The 20,536-nt window shown below is 52.6% G+C and overlaps 1 long non-coding RNA gene and 2 pseudogenes across 1 annotated transcript; 1 reads left to right on the top strand and 2 right to left on the bottom strand.

Moving 5' to 3' along the window:
* The first annotated feature begins 2,583 nt into the window (after nt 1-2,583).
* Nucleotides 2,584-3,571, top strand: LOC141953695 (feather keratin Cos1-1/Cos1-3/Cos2-1-like; annotated as a pseudogene).
* Nucleotides 3,572-8,265: 4,694 nt separating this feature from the next.
* On the bottom strand, nt 8,266-13,213 carry LOC141953724 (uncharacterized). Its single transcript, XR_012631977.1, has 3 exons — nt 13,139-13,213; nt 11,839-11,919; nt 8,266-8,399 (listed from the first exon to the last, which is right to left on the bottom strand). It is a non-coding gene; the product is annotated as an uncharacterized LOC141953724 (long non-coding RNA).
* A 2,576-nt stretch (nt 13,214-15,789) lies between these two features.
* LOC141953264 (uncharacterized) lies at nt 15,790-19,607 on the bottom strand (annotated as a pseudogene).
* Nucleotides 19,608-20,536: the final 929 nt, after the last annotated feature.

The raw sequence follows: 20,536 nt of genomic DNA on the forward strand, positions 1-20,536 counted from the left end.
TGAACACCTTTGGATACACCCCAAATGATCCCATGAACTTGTGTATGGCCAGATGAGAGTAAGTTCTCCTTAGTTCTTTCTTCTTCTACTGTGGGTGCCGCTTCGTTCCCAGAGAGCCTGTGGGAAGGTTCAGGGATGTGGTGGGCCTGAGGAAAAGCCATATCAATAAAAACTGAGGAGAAATAGGCATTGAGTACATCAGCCTTTTCTTTGTCATTTGTCATCAAGACCTCTTCTCACTGAGCAATGAACCCTCAACTATTCAGCCTTCCTTTTGCTGCCAATAGGCTCAGAGGTACCTTTCCTGATTCTCTTCACTTCCCTTGCAAGTGTCCACTCCAGTTGTGTTTTGGCTTTTCTTGACTCACCTTTTTGCACATTGCAGGGACCATCCTTGTGCTGTGAGGAGGCTGTCATGAAGGTTAGCCCACTTTCCTGGGACCCTCTGGGCTCCAGGGCAGTTTCCTATGGCATCCTGCCAAGCATGCAAGTCCCTGATGAGACTAAGCCGTGCTCATCTGAAGTCAGGGGCAGTAATCCTCCTGTTTGTCTTGGTCAGTCCTCTGAGGATCCTGAGCTCCACAGTCTCCTGGTCACTGCAGGCAAGGCTGCCCATGAACTTTACATCATCCAACAGTTCTTCCTCATTTGTGAATAGCAGGTCTAAGAGATCTTCTCCGCTAGTGCACTGCATCAAAAATTTGTATTCCATACACTCCAGGTATGTCCTGTTTTTCTTGTGCCCAGCCATTTTCTTCCTGCAGTAGATACTGAGGTGGTACCAGGTGAGCACCAGGGCTTGTGACTATGAGGCTTTCCCCAACTGCCTGACAAATGTGTCATCTGCCTCCTCTTCTTGAGCAGGTAATGCATAGCAGTCACCTAAGTACACCACCACCTGCACCATAGGGGAAGTGTGAGAGCCTCCCCTGGCATGCTGTTCCCCCGTGCATACCTCTTCTACCCTTGTGACATCCCTGCTCTTCAGTCTGTGGGAGACCTCCCCCTCCATACGTACTTTAAACTCCTCCTTCCCAGTTTAGCAGGGATTTGGAAAGACACTCTTGTCTCACCTTGCGAGGCACATTCCACCCCTGACCAGTAGTCTTCATTCTTCCAAGAAGGTCATCTGGGGACAGAAGCCACAGCTGTGCAGTGCTGCTGCAGCCTCCTGCTGTCATGCACGCTGCCCAAATGAGCTCTTCCACATGAGGGAGAGGGAGTCTCTTCTGACTTCTCTGACATGCTCTGCATCTCATTCTTAGTAAATATGCATCTCACTCTTAGAAAATATAGGTAATTAAGGGGTTCTGAGTCAAATGGAACAAGATCCCTTCAGGGGATATGTCCTTCCAGCCCTGTGGGACCAACTCAGATTCTAGCACATCCTTGTGTAGAGGCTCTTTCAGCCCAGACTCACTCACCAGCATAATTCATAGACTCACAGAATCATAGAAGAGTTTGTGTTGGAAGGTACCTTGAAACACCATCTAGTCCAAGCCTCCTGCCATGGGTAGGAATATTTCTCACTAGGTCAGGTTGCTCAGAGCCCCATCTAACCTGACCTTGGACACTTCCAATTATGGAGCTTCCTCAACTTCTTGGGTAAATCTCTGACAGTGTCTCAAAACCGTGATAGGAAAAATTTTTTTCCTTATGACCAATCTATATCTAACTTCTCTCAGTTTAAAGCCATTGCCTCTTTATTAGTACAGGCCCTTCGAAAACATCTTTCTCTGTCTTGTAAGCCCCCTTTAAGAACTGAAAGTCCTCAAGAAGTTTTCGCCAGAGCTGTCTCCCCTCCACGCTGAACAACTCAACCTCTCTCAGCCTTTCCTCATAGGAGAGCTGTTCCATCCCTCTCATCATTTTCGTGGCCTCCTCTTTCCCTCAGTCAGTGAAGAGATGTCAGCTCACACACGGGACTTATCCCACCCCAAAGAAGATGTGCACGGTAAATAGAATGAATCCTGTTTCTGGAGACACTGATCCTGCCCTTGACCATGGTGGCCTCTGAACTCCCCAGCTAACATAAGCTCACAGCAGGGTCGGCCTACCTGGTCACGTCTCCATGGCTTGCTTCATCATGTGATCAGGAATGAACCCACAGACTGTCTTACCAGCACCTACAAGCACCTCCATCCAATGCCTAAAGCCCACATCCATGTTCACGGTACTGAGGGACAGACAGAGAGCAGGGAAAAGGCTTTTGTGGAGTGAATGGGCTCCAGCTGGACACATTTCTCTCATCAGTTACATGTCCTGCTCTCACCAAGCACACATCAGTCTTCCCTCAGCCACACAGAGCCCTTGGAAACAGGGCTTGGGAGAAGATGACTCTGTCCATTCCAACACCTGAGTGGACAGTGTATATGACTCTCTCTTTGGGAGTCTTGAGTCTTCTCAATTAACTCTGAATGACTAGAGGTCTAGATTTGTGTGTGTGTGTGTGTGTGTGTGAGCGCGCGCGTCTGTGTGTTGTCTAAGCCAGCTGTTTAATCTACCTTGAGTGTCCTTTATTGGAGTCCTCCAGCATGTGAGGTGAGTCCTCTGCTCATGCTGACGTGTCTTGCTCCAGAAATGTTTGGGTCTCTCATCCTGTCATGCAAAAGATGCCTTCACTGGAAAATGTATCTGACATCCAGCAGGAAATGAAAAGACAATGATTCTGGAAGTTAAATCACAGCCCATAGGTTACGTGGGATGTTTTGCATTCAGGATGAGCTTGTCAGATAATAACCACCTCTACAAGGGATGCCTCTGTCAGCCTGGGGCAGTAAAGGTCCAGGATAAAAGCCAGCCCAGCTCCTCACTCTCTCATCCACTTCTCTTGCCTCCTTCTCCTTGAGAACCAGGTGAGTCTGAGGCCCCTTCTGCTTCTCTGCTTTCTCTCAAAGGAGGTCTCACTTCAGTGAACCTGTCAGCTGAGACTGGCTTTGTTTTATACCAGATCTTGGGGCTGCTTGTCATGGGAGAGGGGAGTGGGGAGAGTTAAGATTGGAGGGAAGCTGGAACAGTAGTGAGGAGGCTTCTGTACTCAGGCGTAGACAGTAGCCACATAGGAGCTGGTGGCTCTCTTTGGTCCATGGCAGGATGAGTCCAAGAAACCCTCATACATCTCTCACAGACTCCACCTTCGGGCACTGCATGTTGTGTGGCTGCCTCATGGTGCGGTGACAAGCTGCTCCTCACACATCCCCATGTTTTTCTTCCTCCCTGCCCTCTCTCCCAGGTGCACCTCGGGCCTCAAGACATGTCCTGCTGTGACCAGTGCCAGCCCTGCGAGCCCTGCTGCCGGCCCTGTGGTCCAACCCCGCTGGCCAACAGCTGCAATGAGCCCTGTGTCAGGCAGTGCCAGAACTCCACCATCATCATCCAGCCCTCCCCCGTGGTGGTGACCCTGCCCGGACCCATCCTCAGCTCCTTCCCACAGAACACCATTGTGGGCTCCTCCACCTCCGCTGCCGTTGGCAGCATCCTCAGCTGTGACGGAGTGCCCATCAACTCTGGGGGCTTTGACCTCTCCTGCATTACCAGCCGCTACTGTGGCAGAAGGTGCCCTCCCTGCTAAAGCCACCAGTGACAGCCCGGACAAGGACCCCCAGGAACCCAGAAGCTCATGCTGGACTGAGGACAGAGCTCCTGGCCAGTGATTTCAGAGAAGCTGAGCATCCTTCCAAGGGAGGGCAGCAGGGCCTCTCTGATAACATGGCCAAAGTCTACCTCCCCTGCCTTCTACTCCCTCACATCTTTTTCTTGTGTTGTCTTTCTTCTGGGCTGTAAGAGCCCCAGGAACCAAACTGGGGAATCTACTGGCCACTGTCCCTTCATGATGATGGATCACTTCTGGGATCTGTACTGTGGCCGATGGGCACAGACGTTTGGCAGCTGCTGGTTCTCTCGCTGCTCTGGCCATCTCCTTTCAAAGTGAACCAATTTCCCTCTTCAGAGTCATTAAAGCTTTCTGCATCCCAGCCTCTGCCTCCACATAATCCTTTTGTTAGTGAACATTGTATCGAGTTGCTGAGGAAGAAAGGCATTGTCTTGACTGGTGGGTGATTGGGTTGGGGACCAAAGCAGATGTTTCATTCATCATTCAGAGAGGAAGGAGAGGATGGGACACATGGCAGTAGGGCTCCTTCAGGCACTGTCTCTTGGAGGTGAAGAAGACATCCCTGGCTCCTCCACAGCCAGTGGCGACAGGGCTCTGCTGTCTGGCGTCTGTGGTGGTGCAATTCTTACCTGTCCCCACCCCTCCTTGTTGGGCTGCTTGGTGCTAGGTGTGATTCCACCCGCATCCCCTGATCTATACATTAATCTGTGGAGATAAGGACTAATAACGTTAAGAAGCCTGGCTCCTGCCCCTCCCAATTGCTCCGAAACAGTTAAAATGGCCCATCGTCTCCTAAGGGCCTGGCACACCTGTACCTGAGATGTGGTCAAATGGGAAAAATAACAGAGTTGCACATTCATGAAGTTCTTGTGCAACTGCTGGAAGGCACCAGATGGTATCTGACAAAAGTCAATTATCTTGGACCCTATAAATGGCAAACACAAGGGAGACCCTTTGAGCTCTCCTGGATCACAGCGGGCCTGTGACCAGTATCTCCCCTGAGCTGGAACGTCTCTCAGGTACCAAAACCCTTAAGGTGTCGTCTACTGCCAGAGCTGATGGAAGGCCAGGGCAAAGTCCACTCACTCGAGTCTCAATTATCACCGGCTGAGGAATGTCAAGGCGTTGTGAGTATTTACTCTAAACTTGAGAGGGAAATTTTCCTTTGAGGTAGCTTCTCTTTCACCCGTTCTTTCTCTGTTTATTGGTGTGTGGGTACATACTTCATTCTACTGGATCCAGATACTTTCGTTTCTGTGGGTGTGTTTGTACATTTTGTGTTCATTCTACTGGACCCAAACACTTTTGTCTCTGTGTGTGTGTTTGCGCATCTTTACGTTTTGTGTATGCACATGTATATAGGTATAAATTAAGGTACTGTTAAGTATGTTAGTGTGAATCTTGTCATTTTAGAATCTGTGAATAAGATGCTTTCCTTTCTTTCAGCATTTCTGAATTATTTTGTAATAATAAATTGCTGTTAGTTATTAATAAATCTAGATTTCTTACTAAATCATTACCGTGTCAGTACTTTCATCCATGACAGCATCTCTGCTCAGACACAGGCCCTTGGCCTCAGAGCATGTCCTGCAGAAAAGGAATGTGACCACTGCTATCCCCTAGAGAGGAGCCCAATGCTCCTAGAGTCTCTGAGAGGTCAGTAGCTCACAAGTTTGTGCAAAAGGGAGTTTTTCTTGCTTTAGAGCTAGGAAAAGAAACTCAGTCAAAAGATACCAGCAAAGGATGCAGAAAAATCTTTTAAAACAGCCCCAGAAATTCTCCTCCTCATCTTCCCACCTGTCACCAGAATGAGGGGTGTTACCTGCACTCAAGGGTAAGGATAGCAAGGACAGGTCACCTCTACACCCTCCATCCGAGATCACTGCACAGCCCAGCAGTTACACAGTTCAAAGGGCTAAGATGACCCTAAGGTTAATGTTGAAATCAGCCTGTCCAGCCTTCGCACCAGAGCCCTCCTGTCACTCACACACCCCCAGCTCCCACCAGATGGGACACCCCAAGGACAGCAGCCAGTGCCCAAGCCCCCATGGTCCATCTGTGCTTCCTGAGATTCCTTCCCCCAGGCATGAGGCAGCTGTCCCCAAGGCCTGGTACTCTCCTGGCAGGCCCATGAGATAGGGCATGAGAAGGGCTCCAAGGACTGGTAGAGTGCCCTGGGGAGAGCAGGTCCTCTGGATCCCAGCACATGACCATGCAACAACAGGAGAGTCCACAAGGTGGTTCAGACTATTATCCAAAATTGGAATGATCATGCAATTCCAGGAAGAAGCATTCCCCGTGACATGCTATTTGTTTTCCATCTTACTTTGAACTCTGACCTCTGAGGGACACATCCCAGAGCAGGTACTCTAAGAGACAGGCCTGCAGGAAAACCTGAAGAGGCAATGTGCAGCAGGGAATAAGAGAAAGCAAAGAGCAGCAGCAAGGAAACATTGAACAAACAGCCACAAGCTCCTGCATTGCCTGTCCCCTCATCAGAGCCATTGGACAGAAGAACCATGTAATCCATGGTGAGAACAAGAGGGCCTGAGACTCTGCCACTGCTTTCTCCTTCCTCTCAAACCACTGACACTCTCCCCTCCTGGAAGAAACTTTAGGCCTGCAGATCCCTGGTTGCCCAGGGGAAGCAGAGCTGCCAGGGGAGAGCTGAGGGACCCTTCCCCCAAGCTCAGCCTTGCACACACACATCCCCTCCCTCCCCTGGCTTCTTGCACAGACAAGGAAGCTCCCTGCACCAGGGTGACACCCACAGCACAGAGGTACAAGGCACTGTCAGAGACCTTGACTTCCTCCAGCTGCAGGACGCTGTATTTCCCTGTGGTGTTCAGCAACGTGGTGAGACGGCCACTGTGCCTTGGGCCAGCTGCTGCCTGATATGAGAGCAGCTGGGGAGCTTGGCCTTTCCTCTGCTGGTACCAGGAGAATCCATAAAGGTTAGGGACCTGGTATGTGCAGTTGGTCTGGAAGGTGTCACTCTCCTCTGCTGTGACTTGTCCTTCTTGCTGGGTGACTGTACTCTGCCCCATGGTGCCTGGAAGAAAGGGAAGGTCAGTAGCTCTGCTGGGATGGGGTTGTATAAGCATATCAGAAATAGATGCAAAACCCTGGAGGAGAAAGCTTCCTGTCGCTTGCCCTACAGGAACATCATGAGGACTGGACACAACAAGGTGGAGACTAGTTTTGGGCAGGACCTCCAAGATCTCAGACCAAAATGGACCCTGAGAGCTGTGCTGTGTCCCTGTTCCTTCTAGTGTCCAGTGGAGAAGAGAACAGACTGTCATGCTTCTCTTTTGTGTGCTGGGACAAGCACCCCTCCATAATGTTGAGGCGCCCTTGGAACTGCAGTAAAAAGATTCCTCCTGCTTCCCCATCCCTGTCATCTCTGAAGGGTCCTTGTTCCCTCAGTAAACACACAGCTGAGCCCAGTGTTTGAAAGACGAGCCCTGGATATATTCACAAGGAGGAAAGTGGAGGCCATGGCAGGGATCTGCCAACAAGGAGGCACACTTGAGGCCCCTAGGATCCTCAGGGGTCAGTGGGATGAGTGTTCTAAAGTCCCTGTAGCAGCACTGATAGGATCTGCTAACTTGCTTTAGAAAGGGAGAAACATGGGACAGCAGAGACAGCTGAGATCTCCTATGGTGACAGCAGGTGGATCAGAAGAGAGCGGTAGAGAGGAATGGATCAAAGGGGAGAGAGAAGATGGAGAGGGGGCCTGAGGTATCTCTCCTCTCTTTTTCAAAAGTAAGAGCATTTTGAGAGAACGAGTGAAAACCACAGATGTCAACTGACATTTTACCAGTGGTCTCCTGGTATTTAACAGTACTTCCCCGTATGGACCCGATAAGGCTGCTGAGTGTTTCCTGAGGAGAAGAAGAACTATGTGTTTCTAGAAAGCCAGAACTTACCCAGCAGTTGCCCCAGGATGGCTGTGAGGATGAGATATTTGAGGTGCATGTTGAGACCAACCTGCCCATTTGCTGAGTGAGAGAAAGTCAGAAAAGCACCTCCCAGCCCCGAGATAACAGAGCTGCCGGAAATGACTCTGTTGGGGGAACAAAGGAAGAAACGGGGGAGGGAAACAATCTGTTCTTCCTATGCCTGAAATGCTCCTTCTGGGTTTCTCCCTCCTCCAGCAGTAACACCTGTGGCTCCCTCAGCCAAGGGCATTCTCAGCATCTCCACAGTGAGGGGCCCTGGGGGCTCTGGGGGTCCCAGTTGTGGGAAGAGGCTGCACATGGGGCACCCACTGGGGCGCTGCACTGTGAGGGGTTTTGATGGGGCAGCCCTTCACCCCAGAGCTGAAAGGGCACACGAAGGGATGGGGGGAGGGGCAGGTGGAGACCACTACTGCCACCCGCTTTCCAGATCAACTCCAGAGTGGTCCCATGGACCAATCACAACAAAGATAACATCCTGGTCATTTTCCTTACGTCTTATATGGGCTTTCCAACAGAAAACCTCCACAATGAGGCGAATAATGATCCAGGTAACACTAATGGTAATAACAGGAATATTCTTATGGAAGTGCTGAACCTCCTCATGCTGTAAAAGGAGGTTTCTAGAGAAGTGGTGGGTTCTAAGGCCAACACAGTCTTTCCCAGGTGGAAGAACAGGCTGAAGCTTACCCTGTGAGCCAAAACAGCTTGCTAACAGATTCTTTCATCTTGCTTTTTCATCTTGCTGAACATCCTTTTTTCTGAGAATAAAGTAGGTCAATGTCAATGTAACTTCTGGAGTGTGCAGATACAGCTGAAGGTTGGTGCTGTCATGAAGAAGAAAGGGGTTTGAAGAGAAGGCATTAATAAATAAGACAGTCAGGGCCTATTCTTAAAGATAACAGGAACACGGACAGGGCAAATTAAAACAAACCAGCTCAAGACACAAAACAGCTGCACAGCACCTCCTAAACAGGCCTTTGTGAGCATGTGTGAGCACTGAGGTCAACCAGCAGACATGGTGAGGAAGACTACCAACGACCACCAGGGACCCCTCGAGACCACCACCCAGCAAGAAAATTGGGATGCAGATATTATAATTAGTTGCAGGAAATCCAATGCATATGTTGCTCACTTCTCAGAAAAAATATGAGTATGTATGATCACACTGTATATTAGCTGCCGCTTATAGATCTTGGACACACTCACTTTTTGTGAAGCTATTGACGTGTGTGCCCAGCACTGCAACAAAGAATGCCTGCTTTCTAAAACTCCAAAAGGAGTCTTAGAGAGATCCTCTGCTGGCTTTTACAGTAACAACCCTACAACAAGCTCCGGAGGTGGATCTGCCTCCCTAGGCTTCGTAGCAGACATAAGACATGTTCAGGAAGATGAGGATTTCTGTATTTCTACTGAGAGGAGAAACACAGCCATAGTCCTCAACCTGCAACCATCCTCATTGGGAGTCTCTCCATTCTTGATGCTTATGTCTCCTCTCTCAACATCCCTAATACTCTCTTTGTTTGACTTTCTGCACCTGGCTCCATCGTAGTGTCTGCCCCTACACCTCCCTCAGCACACCTCTAGGATGCAGCTCTCTGACACCTGAAGAATGACACTCCAAGCCCTGCAGATCCCGACTGTCCCTTTTGAATCCTCCAGGCAGTATCAGCTTTCTCCTCTATCCAAACTAAAGTACCTCAGGAACCAGTGTATCTCCCTGCCTGCCTGTAGTGGCCCACCGTAACCAGAAGATGATTGTTCCTGGAGGAGTTAGGGATCCGCATGGCAGCTGACCTGAGCAGGCATGGACACGTGCTGTGCTGTGCTCTATATATCACTTGGCACTCGGCAATGATGCCACAAACACGTCCTTGTCTTTAGGAGTGAATGAAACACCGTGTTTTCATATGAACGTTATTTTTCTCAGCAGTAGAAATGATGAACAGACTTGCCTATGTCTAAGAAAATCCCATGACAACTCCAGAGACGACAATGTCAGTGAATCTCAGAACGGGCAGGATTTGCAGCACGTGACAAACCCCAACTCAAGGTCCTTTTCATGATCCATAATTGGGATTTGCCAGAATCTGAAGGGACATAACATTACCTGTGCCATCCCCTTTTCCTTCTTGTCTTATCTCAGTTAATGGTATTTTAACCAACACCTTATGGAGCTGCAGTGCCATTCTTACTGGGATCCATCTACACCCATGCTCCAACCACATGGGTAAAACCAAAACACATTCATAATTTCCACTATAAATTTCCCCTGTTCCAGACTGTGTCCATTGCCTTTCTTTCCATCACTATGCTCAAGGGGAGTTTTGCTCCCTCTGGCTTCCTCCAATCATCCTCCAGGTTTGGCTCCTCTCTCCATCCTCCAGTCAAGTGTTAGAAGGTTAGAAACCTCTCCCTTTAACATCTCATTTGAAGGCTGAAACAGGTCATTTCTCTCAGCTTCTCCTCATGTCTCACGTTATGGAATCACAGAATTGTTAAATTTTGAAGGGACATGTGAAGGTCACCTGCTCCAATCCCCTGCTCAGGAAGGCTCACCTAGAGCTGCCTTGTCAGGACCATGTCCAGATGGCTTTTGAATGCCTCCAAGGATGGAGACCCCACAAACTCTCTGGGCATCCTGTGCCAATGCTTCCTCATCCTGACAGTCAAACATTGTTCCCTGGTGTTCAGAGAGAGCCTCCTGTGTTTCACTTTGTGCCCAATGCCTCTTGTCCTGTCACAGGGCACCACGCAGAAGAGCCTGGCTCTGCCTTCTTCACACCCTCCCTCCCGATATTTGTACACAGTGATGAGAGCTCCTCTGAGACTTCTCTTCTCTGTGCTGAACAGTCCCAGCTCTTTCAGCTGGGATCTCCATGTGAGACATGCTCCAGGCTATTCATCACCTAAGTAGCCCATGGCTTGACTGTCTCCAGTATGGCTGTGACATACAGTTCTCTGTGAAAACACACATGCTTACACCGTCTGCTGTCACTCAACACTCACATTTGTTCATCCCCCAAATACCAGCACTGTCCCTCAGCCCATCTAACAGCCCTGCCTGGAGCCTGGGCCCTCTCACCCAGCACCTGCATCTCCTCCTTCTCTCTGGCTAGGCCAGCCTGATGTTCACTAGCAAAAAGATGTGTGAAATCTCCCACTCCTCTCACCATCATCCCCACACTCTTGGATCCCTCAAACATTACCATGGCTTGGTAATATCAGCCTGTCTAGCAGCCATGAGTGGGCCCTGGGCTCCCTTACCCACCTCTGTCTCAGACTTCAGATACAGCTTTTCTGCCCACTCCCTGAAATATGCTGCCAATTCCACATACACACCCATGAGCATCGGGTTCATTTCACAAAGAAGAATGAGAAACACACTGAGGTCCCTCCAGTCACTGGTTCTCAGACCTGCCACACATACACATGCAATGTGGTCCCTGCAGTTGCTGACAGCAAGATGTATGACCCCTCTGCCACCTTCTTCCTTCTCCAGTTGCTGGCACCCAGACCTTGCTTACACTGCAGTGCCCCCAGCTGCTGGTGCAGAGGGTGATAGGCTCTATGACCTGTGACCCTTCTCCAGTTGCTGGCACGTAGATTTTACAGCACACAGCTCCAGTGATTCAACTGCTGACACCCAGGCCTACAATCCCTATGGCATGGGTTGGCTGTCCAAATACTGGCACCCAACTCTCTCTTTCACATCACTCAGAACTTGCAAACCTCACACTTGGAAAGAGAGTGAAGTTACTCAGTAGGATGGTTGAAAAACAATTTCATAAGATAAGACGGACAGTAGTGATCAAGCACAGGGACCATCCCAACATGTGCTCTGACTGAGCCCTGCTTCTGTGCTACTGGCTCTTTTTTTTTCCTTCCTCCTCTCTATCGCCTCCCCTTGCTCCTCCCCAGTCCCCTCTTCCCCACCACCTTTGACCCTTCCCCTAAGCATTCCTTCAGAACTGTTCCCTATTCCCCCAGGACACCCTCAAACATCCCAAATCCTCATGTTCCTCTTGTCACTTCTTGTCACTTACAAAGCTCAGCCTCAAACACTTCAAAGCTTCACCTGCAGTTCCCTTATGGCCCATCAATTAGAGGCTGAAGAGCTCTGGTCTCCCTCCTTGTCTCCCTCATCACTTCCTGAGAGACTGGTGTCATTGTGTGCCTTGTTTATCACTTTCCCTTTTAGTTGTTCTTCCCTTCGAAAGGAAAGGGGACTTGATCAGAGAGCTTTAGTGAACTGGCGACTCTCACCTTCCACAGGCCTTTGCAGTGACTTCTGGTGAAGTTCCTCAGGTGAGTGAGTTCCTCAAGAAGCTGAAAGGGTTCTGTCCCCTGAAACAATAGGATCTCCTGAGTCAAGGCTCTGGGGGGAAACCTCGTGGTGATTCTGGGTGTCCCTAGTGAAGAAAGAGACCTGAAAAGCAGGGGGACAACTCAAGGAGTTGAAGAGAGCATCTTGTCCAGTGTCTGGCTGATGGGCCTTTGACACATGTTGAGGCTTTCACTGATCCCCACATGCAGGGCTAGGAGGACATCTTCCCTCCTTTGGCTTTTTTTTTCCAGGAGGTAAATCCACAGGAGCACTTATGTCTCCTACCAAGAGCCCGCTCCTCCTATAATGTTCACATGTGGATGTTGAGGAAGAGTAAGAGCTGGATAAGCAGCTGGGATACTTCTCCTGAATACTCATGGCTGTGTCCGCTCAGTTTCAGCAGCTCAGGATTGTTCCCGACTCTGCTGTGACAATGGACCCTCGTGGCAAGGAAAGCCAAGAGCATCTCCTGGGCTGCAGTAGGAAGAACATGACCAGCAGGACAAGGGACCTGATCCTTCCTCTCTACTCAGCACTGATGAGGCCACCTCTGGAGTGCTGGATCCAGTTCTGGGCTCCCCAGTACAAGAAAGATAGCTGAATGAGCCCAGCAAAATGGTGCAGGGACTGGAGCAGCTTTCCTATGAGGACAGGCTGAGCGGGCTGGCAGTGTTCAGCCTGGGGAAGAGAAGGCTCGAGGGGGATCTTGGCAGTGTCTGTAAATACCTGATGGGAGGGAATGAAGAAGAGACTCTTCTCAGCAGTGCCCACTGACAGAAGCAGAGGTAGTGGACACCGGTTTAAAAACCCAAACTAACATGGTCCTGGGCAACCTGCTCTATCTGACCCAGCTTGAACAGGGGCTGCATGATCTCAGAAGGTGCCTTCCAACCCAACCAGTTCTGTGATTCATTGCAATATGCCCAAATTTTCACCCCCCTGCACAGGCTGGGCAGGCAGAGACCCAGCCTCACCCCAGCACCAGCGTGCAGTTCCTGGGCAGGCTGAGCTCAGAGCTACACCCAAGCAGTGGTGGGGAGGGAGTCGCTCCCCAGCACACACCCTCCCCTTCCTGCGCAGTGCTGCACACTGACGGCACAGATGTGGACTCAGCACACAGAGGCAGAGAGCGCTGTCCTGGAGCTCGGCATTCCCCACACACAGAAGCACCTGGGAGTCCTCTGCAGACAGCACAGAGGAGAACCTCCCTGAATCCACACGAGCTTTGTACTTACTCACCCCCAGCAGCATTGGAGGGGACTGGTTTGGGAGCTGCTGTTACCAGTAGATGTCGGGGTTGGAATACCTGGTGAAGAAATCAAAGTAGAGTGTTGTGTTGTATCCTGATTGGATGGTCCCTTCTGGAGGGGATTGGAGCACAGAGTCCTTCTGCGCATGACCTGTAAAGCCGGAAAGAAATTTCAACACTCCTTGCATTGACCCAGCCTTCTCCTGATGATTTTGGCCATTCCTACACAGGCTGAAAGCATTTTATCAAACATGCCTGGGAGAGAAGTTTCCATTTCTAGTGTTGGACTCTACCCTAGCAGCTCTGTCTTTCTCAAAACACCTGTGCAAAAAAAAACCCTAGAAAGGTGGTTGTGAACTCTCACAGGGATGTGCAGAGTCTTCTTCCTCCCTCCATTCCCATCACAGCTGACATCTCTCTGACGATGTTCCAGTCCCACCTGCAGTCTCTGCTCTACCTACAGAATCAGCCCCAGTTTCCTGCAGAGTCACAACTGGAATTTCCCCTCCCACCACTGGCAGGACAACCTCTTGCCCTGCTCCTCCCCAGCCTGAACGCTGTGTCTCACCAAAAGATGCCAGTGCCACCAGTGCTGCCAGGAAAACCAGGACCATGTCACACACTCCCATGCACGGCATGTCCAGGGTACACACAGAAAGAGGGAGATGAAGCTTGAGAGTTCACCACTTCTCCTCCCTCTGCCAGCCCAAAGCATCCACCAAACCTCAGTGTCAAGGGTGAAGCAACACTCTCCCTGATGCTGCAGACAGATGTGCTTGGGACTCCACACCTCTGCCACAGGGAGGCTCTGTAGGGAGATACATTAAAGTTGTTCAAGTGCTCAGCCCTAAGGAAGACACCAAATTGTGACTCTTACTGTGTTCCAGGTTTGCAAGGGCCGAGGGGAGGTTGTTCAGCACTGGGGGGCTCATCTTTGGGCAGTCAGGCCACAAATGGGCTTTTCTCAACCCTCCAAGTTGGGAGGTGCTTGAGCATCCCCTCAGACACACATACGCTGCTGTAGAAGTGGTGCCTCTCAGCTCCAATCACATTGCCAATGGGGTCTGGGGCACCTGGAAGTTCAGGCAGGAGCCTGAAGGATGATATCAAGCAGCCTGCTGTCAGGCAATAGGAAGCTGCAGGCTGTTTGCCTGCTTCTTGCTGCTCCTGGAGATCACAACCAGCCCAACCAGCCTCCAGCATGGGAGGAGTGTCCATGGTGAACTTCTCCTGCCATCCCGTGTCCAGCCAGAGACAGGGGCCTGCACCCACCTCTCTCGGGGTTGGAGACAGGCCCCTTTGCAGCCCCTGATGGGCTCCTTGTCCCTCTTTAGTAGTGTCTAAAGGGAGGTAGAACCTGGAACAGCCAAAGGCAGCTGGAAGCAGGAGTCCCTGTCCCTACAGGAGTCCTCTTTCCCTTCTCCCCACACCACAGATGAAGCCTTTCAAGGGAAATATATCTGGGAACAGCAGTGCTGTAAACATCCCAGCCAGAGTCAGAGGCATGACCTCTCTTGGGCAGGAGGACATCCAGCACAACCCTCTGCTCCACAGACATCTTGTCCACATCCCCTCAGGTATCACAGTTGAATTCTTGTCTGGAGGTGAGACCTCTGAGGTGAGTGAGAAGAGAGGATCATCTTATAAACTCAGGGGTGTTTCTGCCTACAATGGGATTGAACTCCTTATGGGATGCAGTGGAAAAGCATTTGGGGACTGTGCAAGGGGTTGTGCATGGGTTGTTTAGGGGAAGCAGCAGAGACACAGATCAAGGCAGTTTGTCCTGGAGCAGGCATGGGAGGAGAGCTGGAAACAGGGACAAGAGGGGCTGATGCCATGTGACCATGGGGCTGATCCATGTGCTGGCCTGGCCATGCCTGTGGCTCTGCCTTGTTTGTCCCCCTGCCAGTAGTTCCCTGCAAACACAGTTACAAAGTGCAGCTGGGACAGGCACCACGGCTGATCCTTCACTCTGTGCCTTGGAACCCTCTGACCATGGACTTTGAAGAGCTGTGTTGGCTACTTGAGCCACACAGGGTTCCCAGGCGAATGGCTGGAGCCCGCAGGCTCTTCACAGTGAAGAACTGCAGCCCATGGGAAGGACCCACGTTGGAGAAGTTCATGGAGGACTGTCTGCCATGGGAGGGACCCCACATTGGAGCAGAGGAAGAGTGTGAGGAGGAAGGAGCAGCAGAGACATGTGTGATGAACTGACCACAACCCCCATTCCCCATCCCCCTGTGCTGCTTAGGGGGATGAGGCACAGAATTCAGGAGTGAAGCTGAGCCTCAGAAGGGGGGAAGGGTGAAGGTGTTTTAGACTTGTTTTTCATTTCTCACCATCCTACTCTGATTTGATTGGCAATAAATTAAACTGATTTCCCCAAAGTGAGTGGTTTTGCCCGTGCCTGTAATTGCTGAGTGATCTTTCCTTCCTTATCTCAACTCACGAGGCTTTGGTAATATTTTCTCTCCCTGCCCAGTTGGGGAGGGGCAGTGATAGAGCAGCTTGGTGGGGCACCTGGCACCCAGCAAAGTTTAACCCACCTCAGGTGCCCAGACCAGGCTTTTCCTGTGTCTCCTGGGCCTCAAATCAGAAAAATCTGAATCCTGTCAAACAGGCTTATGGTCTCAACAATGAGCTACTGAGGGGAGCGCTTGAACGTGCCTGTGACCTTGACATCCGCTTCTCCTCTCACTGTGGAGCTTGAAATCCTGACTCCATGGAATGAACCTGTAACATGAGCAGAAACATTTTGAAAGCTCCGTGACAGCCTGTAACTGAGGATGCAGTTTTTCATTGTATATCGGAGCTTTTAGAAAGTAATGAAATGTGCAACCCCTTCTGGCTGTTCTTTCTCAAGGAAAGCTTTTCATTAGCAACTCAGCCCTGGAGTGCCCGTGGGGCCGGGGCAGAGGAAAGCACCTGCTCGGGGTTCCCTTGGCTGTCCTCGGGGGGAAAGGCCGGAGCCCGAGGAGGGGCCCTGTATGTTCCGTGTGAGCCGAGGGCTGCCCGGCTGCCCGTGGGCAGGAGGAGCTCTGCTGCACCGGGTACTTCCTGGGTGCGTTGGCTTCTTAATTGCCCCGTTGCTAATTGGCTCCGTCGAACGTGCAGGGAGGCTGTTGGCGGTACTAACAGCCTTGGGGGAGCCCTTGGTGCATGTGCCCGGGAAGGGCAAAAGCTCTGGGACTCTGTCCCCTGGGCGAGGCATTTCTGAGGCAGAGCTGGCCGGCCGTTACAGACAGGCCCGAGGATGCCCCGTTAGGCAGCAGAGTCTGAGCCCGTCGGGAGGCAGCAAGAGAGCCTGGGGGAAAGCCCGCCCTGCCCTGCCTGCCTTGCCCAGCCCGTCTGCCTGTCCCTGGGCAGCGCTGCCCAAGCGCGGCTCTTTGGTGGCCTCGGGAGCACAGACCCGCAGCGGCCGTCAATGAGAAGAGGTGCTGAGGCCAGGCCTTGACTGCTGGGGGGGCCTGGTGGTGCCGGTGTTGGTGGCGGGGCCGGCCGGGCGGGGGAAGCGGCGCGGGACACGGTGGGCGGAGCGGCAGCGCCCCCTGGCGGGCCCTCCCCGGACTGTCCCCCCGCCCCCGCCGGCCCCGCCCGGCCCCGCCCGCGGCGGTTCGTGCCCGGCCGCAGCCCCGGCTCCTCTCCCCGTGTCTCTCAGCGCGCAGTAATACACCGCCGCGTCCCCGCGCCGGGGCCGGGCGAGCCACAGGGCGCTGGACCGGCGGTCTGCCGCCACCGACAGCCGCCCCGGCGGGGCTTGCAGCTCTTTGGAGCCTTTCAGAGTGAGCGCGAGGAATGCGGGGGCTCGGCCCGGGAGCTGACGGTACCAGTGGATGAACTCCCCGGTCTGGATGTTGGGGTGGGAGCAGTTGATGGTGACGCCGGTGCCCTCGTTGGTCTCTGCCGACGGCTCCTGCTGCACCTGGGCTCTGCCCGCAGCCACTGCCGAGGAGAAAAGAAGAATCCCTTTGCTTCAGCTGAACATGTCGTGCAGCGGGAGAGGGGAGAAGGGGACACTTCACAGATGATGGGGGTGTGATCTGAGAACACAGGATGGAGAGACACTTTCGTTGAGAGTGGTTGTTTGGGGAGAGGAATGTATGAGGGATGTTTGGAAGGACAGTCCGAGTGAGGAAGAGGAGAAGGGAGTGAGGAAAAGAGATTGGCTGGGAGAGATGGATGTATGGATGGATGGATGGATGGATGGGTGGATGGATGGATGGATGGTTGGATGGATGGATGGATGAAGAAGTGGAGTAAGAGAATAGAGAGGCAAGCTGGGAGGGAATGAGCTGTTTGGAAGGGAATGAGATGTTTGGAAGGACAGTCCGAGTGAGGAAGAGGAGAAGGGACTGAGGAAAAGAGATTGGCTGGGAGGAAAGAATGGATGGATGGATGGATGGATGGATGGATGGATGGATGGATGGATGGATCGATGGATGGATGGTTGGATGGATGCATGAATGGATAGATAGAGCAAAAGTGCTGTAAGAGAATAGAGAGGCAAGCTCGGAGGGAATGACCTAGTTGGGTTCACATGGGAGGACAGAAAAGGGAACAAGGTTCAAGAGGAGCAGGATGGTCACAGGCGAGCCCCGGCCCAGCCCCGGCCCCCGCAGCCCCTGTCCCAGCCCCCGCCGGCAGCCCCGCGCACCCAGGAGCACCGCGGCCAGCCCCGCCAGCCCTGCGCCCCGGCCCCGCCGCATCCCGCCGCTCCGCCGCCCGCGCCTCGCTGCCCCCCGCCAGCCCCGGCTCTCTGCTCCGGCCGCGGCACCTCCTCTCCGCCGCCTCCGCTCCTCTCGGCCGCCGCCAGCTCCGCCCCGGGGCTGAGCCCTGCGCCGGCGCCGCTCGGGGGCTCGCCCGGGCTCAGAGTGCTCAGCGGCTCTGCACCGCCACCACTTGGGCTCCCGGCAATCCCACTCTCTCCCTCCTCCAGCAAGGGCTCCCCAGCAACAAGAAGCCTGCCCAGCGCCAGCTGCAGCCTGGGGCAGCAGCAGGGCCTTGGCCCAGCACATGCAGCAGCTTCCCAGAGCTGTCCCCGAGCTCAGCGCCTGCAAACAGCAGCCACTCACCTCCTGCCCATGGCACGGAGGAGGCTGAGAGCCTCCCTTCAGCTGCCCCTCTGCAGGCCGAGCACAATGCCTCCGAGCTGCTCTCTAGCAGAGGGGATGGGAGGCCAAGGGTGACCTGGGCGTGCAGGGTTCAGGGAGGGCAGGGGACAGGGGGAATCACACAGTCACAGTGTAGCTGAGCAGGGACCTGCAGAGGTTGTCTGGATCAACCCCCGCTTGCAACAGTTCCCGTTAAATCAGGCTGCTTTGGGATGGAGATTGCAGAATCTCCCAGGGAAATCCATTCCAGTTCTCATTCTTTCTTTTAGCCTCTTGCTTAACTAGAAATTTCCCTATCCCAGAAGCTGTTCATTGCCTCGACTCATGTCACAGAGCACCTCCACAGTCCAGTCCATCTTCTCTCTTTCCTTTGAACTCTTATTTCCTGGACTTGCTGGGAACAATTTGTCTGACAGAGATCAGTGTCTGCCTGTTGCCTGTGGTTGGGTGTCATCCCCAAACTTGCAGAAAATTCTCACCTTCCCACTGCTCGTGGTGTTCATGAAAACATTGGAGTATTGATCTTCCTGCTGATCCCTGAGAAAGCCCAACAGTACGTGTCTGCTAGCTGGGCTTTGCACCACTCATCAGAACTGTTTGAGCCTGGTAGTCCAGCCAATATTCCACCCACATTATCATTCTCTTACTGAAACCATTTCTAACAAATTTTGTCATAAATGAAGTGTGAGAGAGTCTGTCAAGGTCTTGCTAAACTGTAGGTACACACCTCCCCTGCCCTTTCCTTGTCCACAGTGCCTGTTACCTCCTGAGACACCAGCAAGGTTTCCCTCAGCTACACGAGAGCCTCAGCTCAGCAGCAGCTCCATGGAGAGGGGAATCAGCCCTGGCTGAGCTCTCCCAGCAGAGCTCCCTGGCACTGATCTCCCCGAGGTCACTCAAGGGAAGGGGGGAAGCCTTGGCTGCACTGTGTCCAAGCTGGGCCTGAGCCCAGGCAGACAAATATTCAGGAGGGGAGATGGGCTTAGAACATTTACCCACTGTACACAGCCTTTGTCAGAAAGAGAGTCTCTTCTGGACACCTCTGTGGGACTGCAGCAGACTTTGGGGGATGCAGTCTTGAATTCAGCATCCCTTCCCTCCCTGAGGCAGTTGCTGAGAACTCAGAATAAGATTCCAGTGTGGGACAGGAAGGTCCCTGTGGGCTGAAATCCAAAGCAGTCATCAGCTCTTTACCTTTCCTTGTGAAAACCACGGGGTCTGTCGCCCCCCTCGCAGCACAGCGATATCAGGCTTCATGCTCCTTTCACTCAGTACCTGTTTTATCCAAGATCTCGGTCCCTGCCTGATACAGCACCAGGTTGATGGCATGCAAAAACACATTTGTCATGGAGATGGACCTGAGAGAGGGCCATGTCCCAGCCCAGACACCACCGGCACTGCACGGGAAGCAGATGCACTCAGGGATGGCCAGCACATGGTCAGCAGGATTCCTCAGCCTTTCTCCTTGCCCAGAAAGCAATCCCCGTCCTTCTGAACTCTCTAGAGCTGGGGAGAGCAGCCGTGTCCTGGCCTGGAGAGGCAGGGAGGGGGCGCTGCCAGCCGTGCTGAGGCACTCCCACTGCTGTTACACTGAATTAAACTAAGGAGCCAACCTGGAGTGAAACCATCCTTGTAGTGGCCTGACATTGGCAGCAGCGGAGAGTGAGCTTTAGAGGGGCAGGAAAAGGAGTGCTCAGGAGCCAGGGGCTGCACTTCAGAGCCTCTTCCCTGGACACATCTCTAGCAGGCTGGTGCCATCACCATTCAGCTGCACTCAGGCTCCTTCTGACCCTGGCAACCTGCTGCTCTGTGGTGCTCATGGACAGAGCAGAGGAGAGTGTCTGGGCCATGAGCAGCACATTCCCTCGTGATGAAGGACACACAAGGACACACACACATACACTTGTGCACACCAGCATGGAATTATATAAATATGTGTGCTCCCATGTGCATCCACACAAACCTGTCTGCTTACAAGTAAAGACAAGGAAAGAACACACATGGGAACAAAAGGGACCATGGACTCTGCTGAGGATCCCTGGGCACTGGGCAGTGTTAGGCAGGATGGGGTCAAACCGCAGCACCACAACACCTACACCTGGGGAGGCAACAACAAGTGACCACTGAGGTGAGCTGAGGAGGGAGACACGGAAAGAGAAGGCTATGGAACAATCTTATGTGCAGGATTCATAGAGTGTGGCTGAGGATGGCTGGACTTTTTCTTGAGAACAACACTTCAAAGAGCCCCACAGAGTGACCCAGACTGACATCACTTGC

This window comes from Strix uralensis, chromosome 22 (genome assembly GCF_047716275.1).
Source record: "Strix uralensis isolate ZFMK-TIS-50842 chromosome 22, bStrUra1, whole genome shotgun sequence".
In the NCBI taxonomy this organism is placed as follows: Eukaryota; Metazoa; Chordata; class Aves; order Strigiformes; family Strigidae; genus Strix; species Strix uralensis.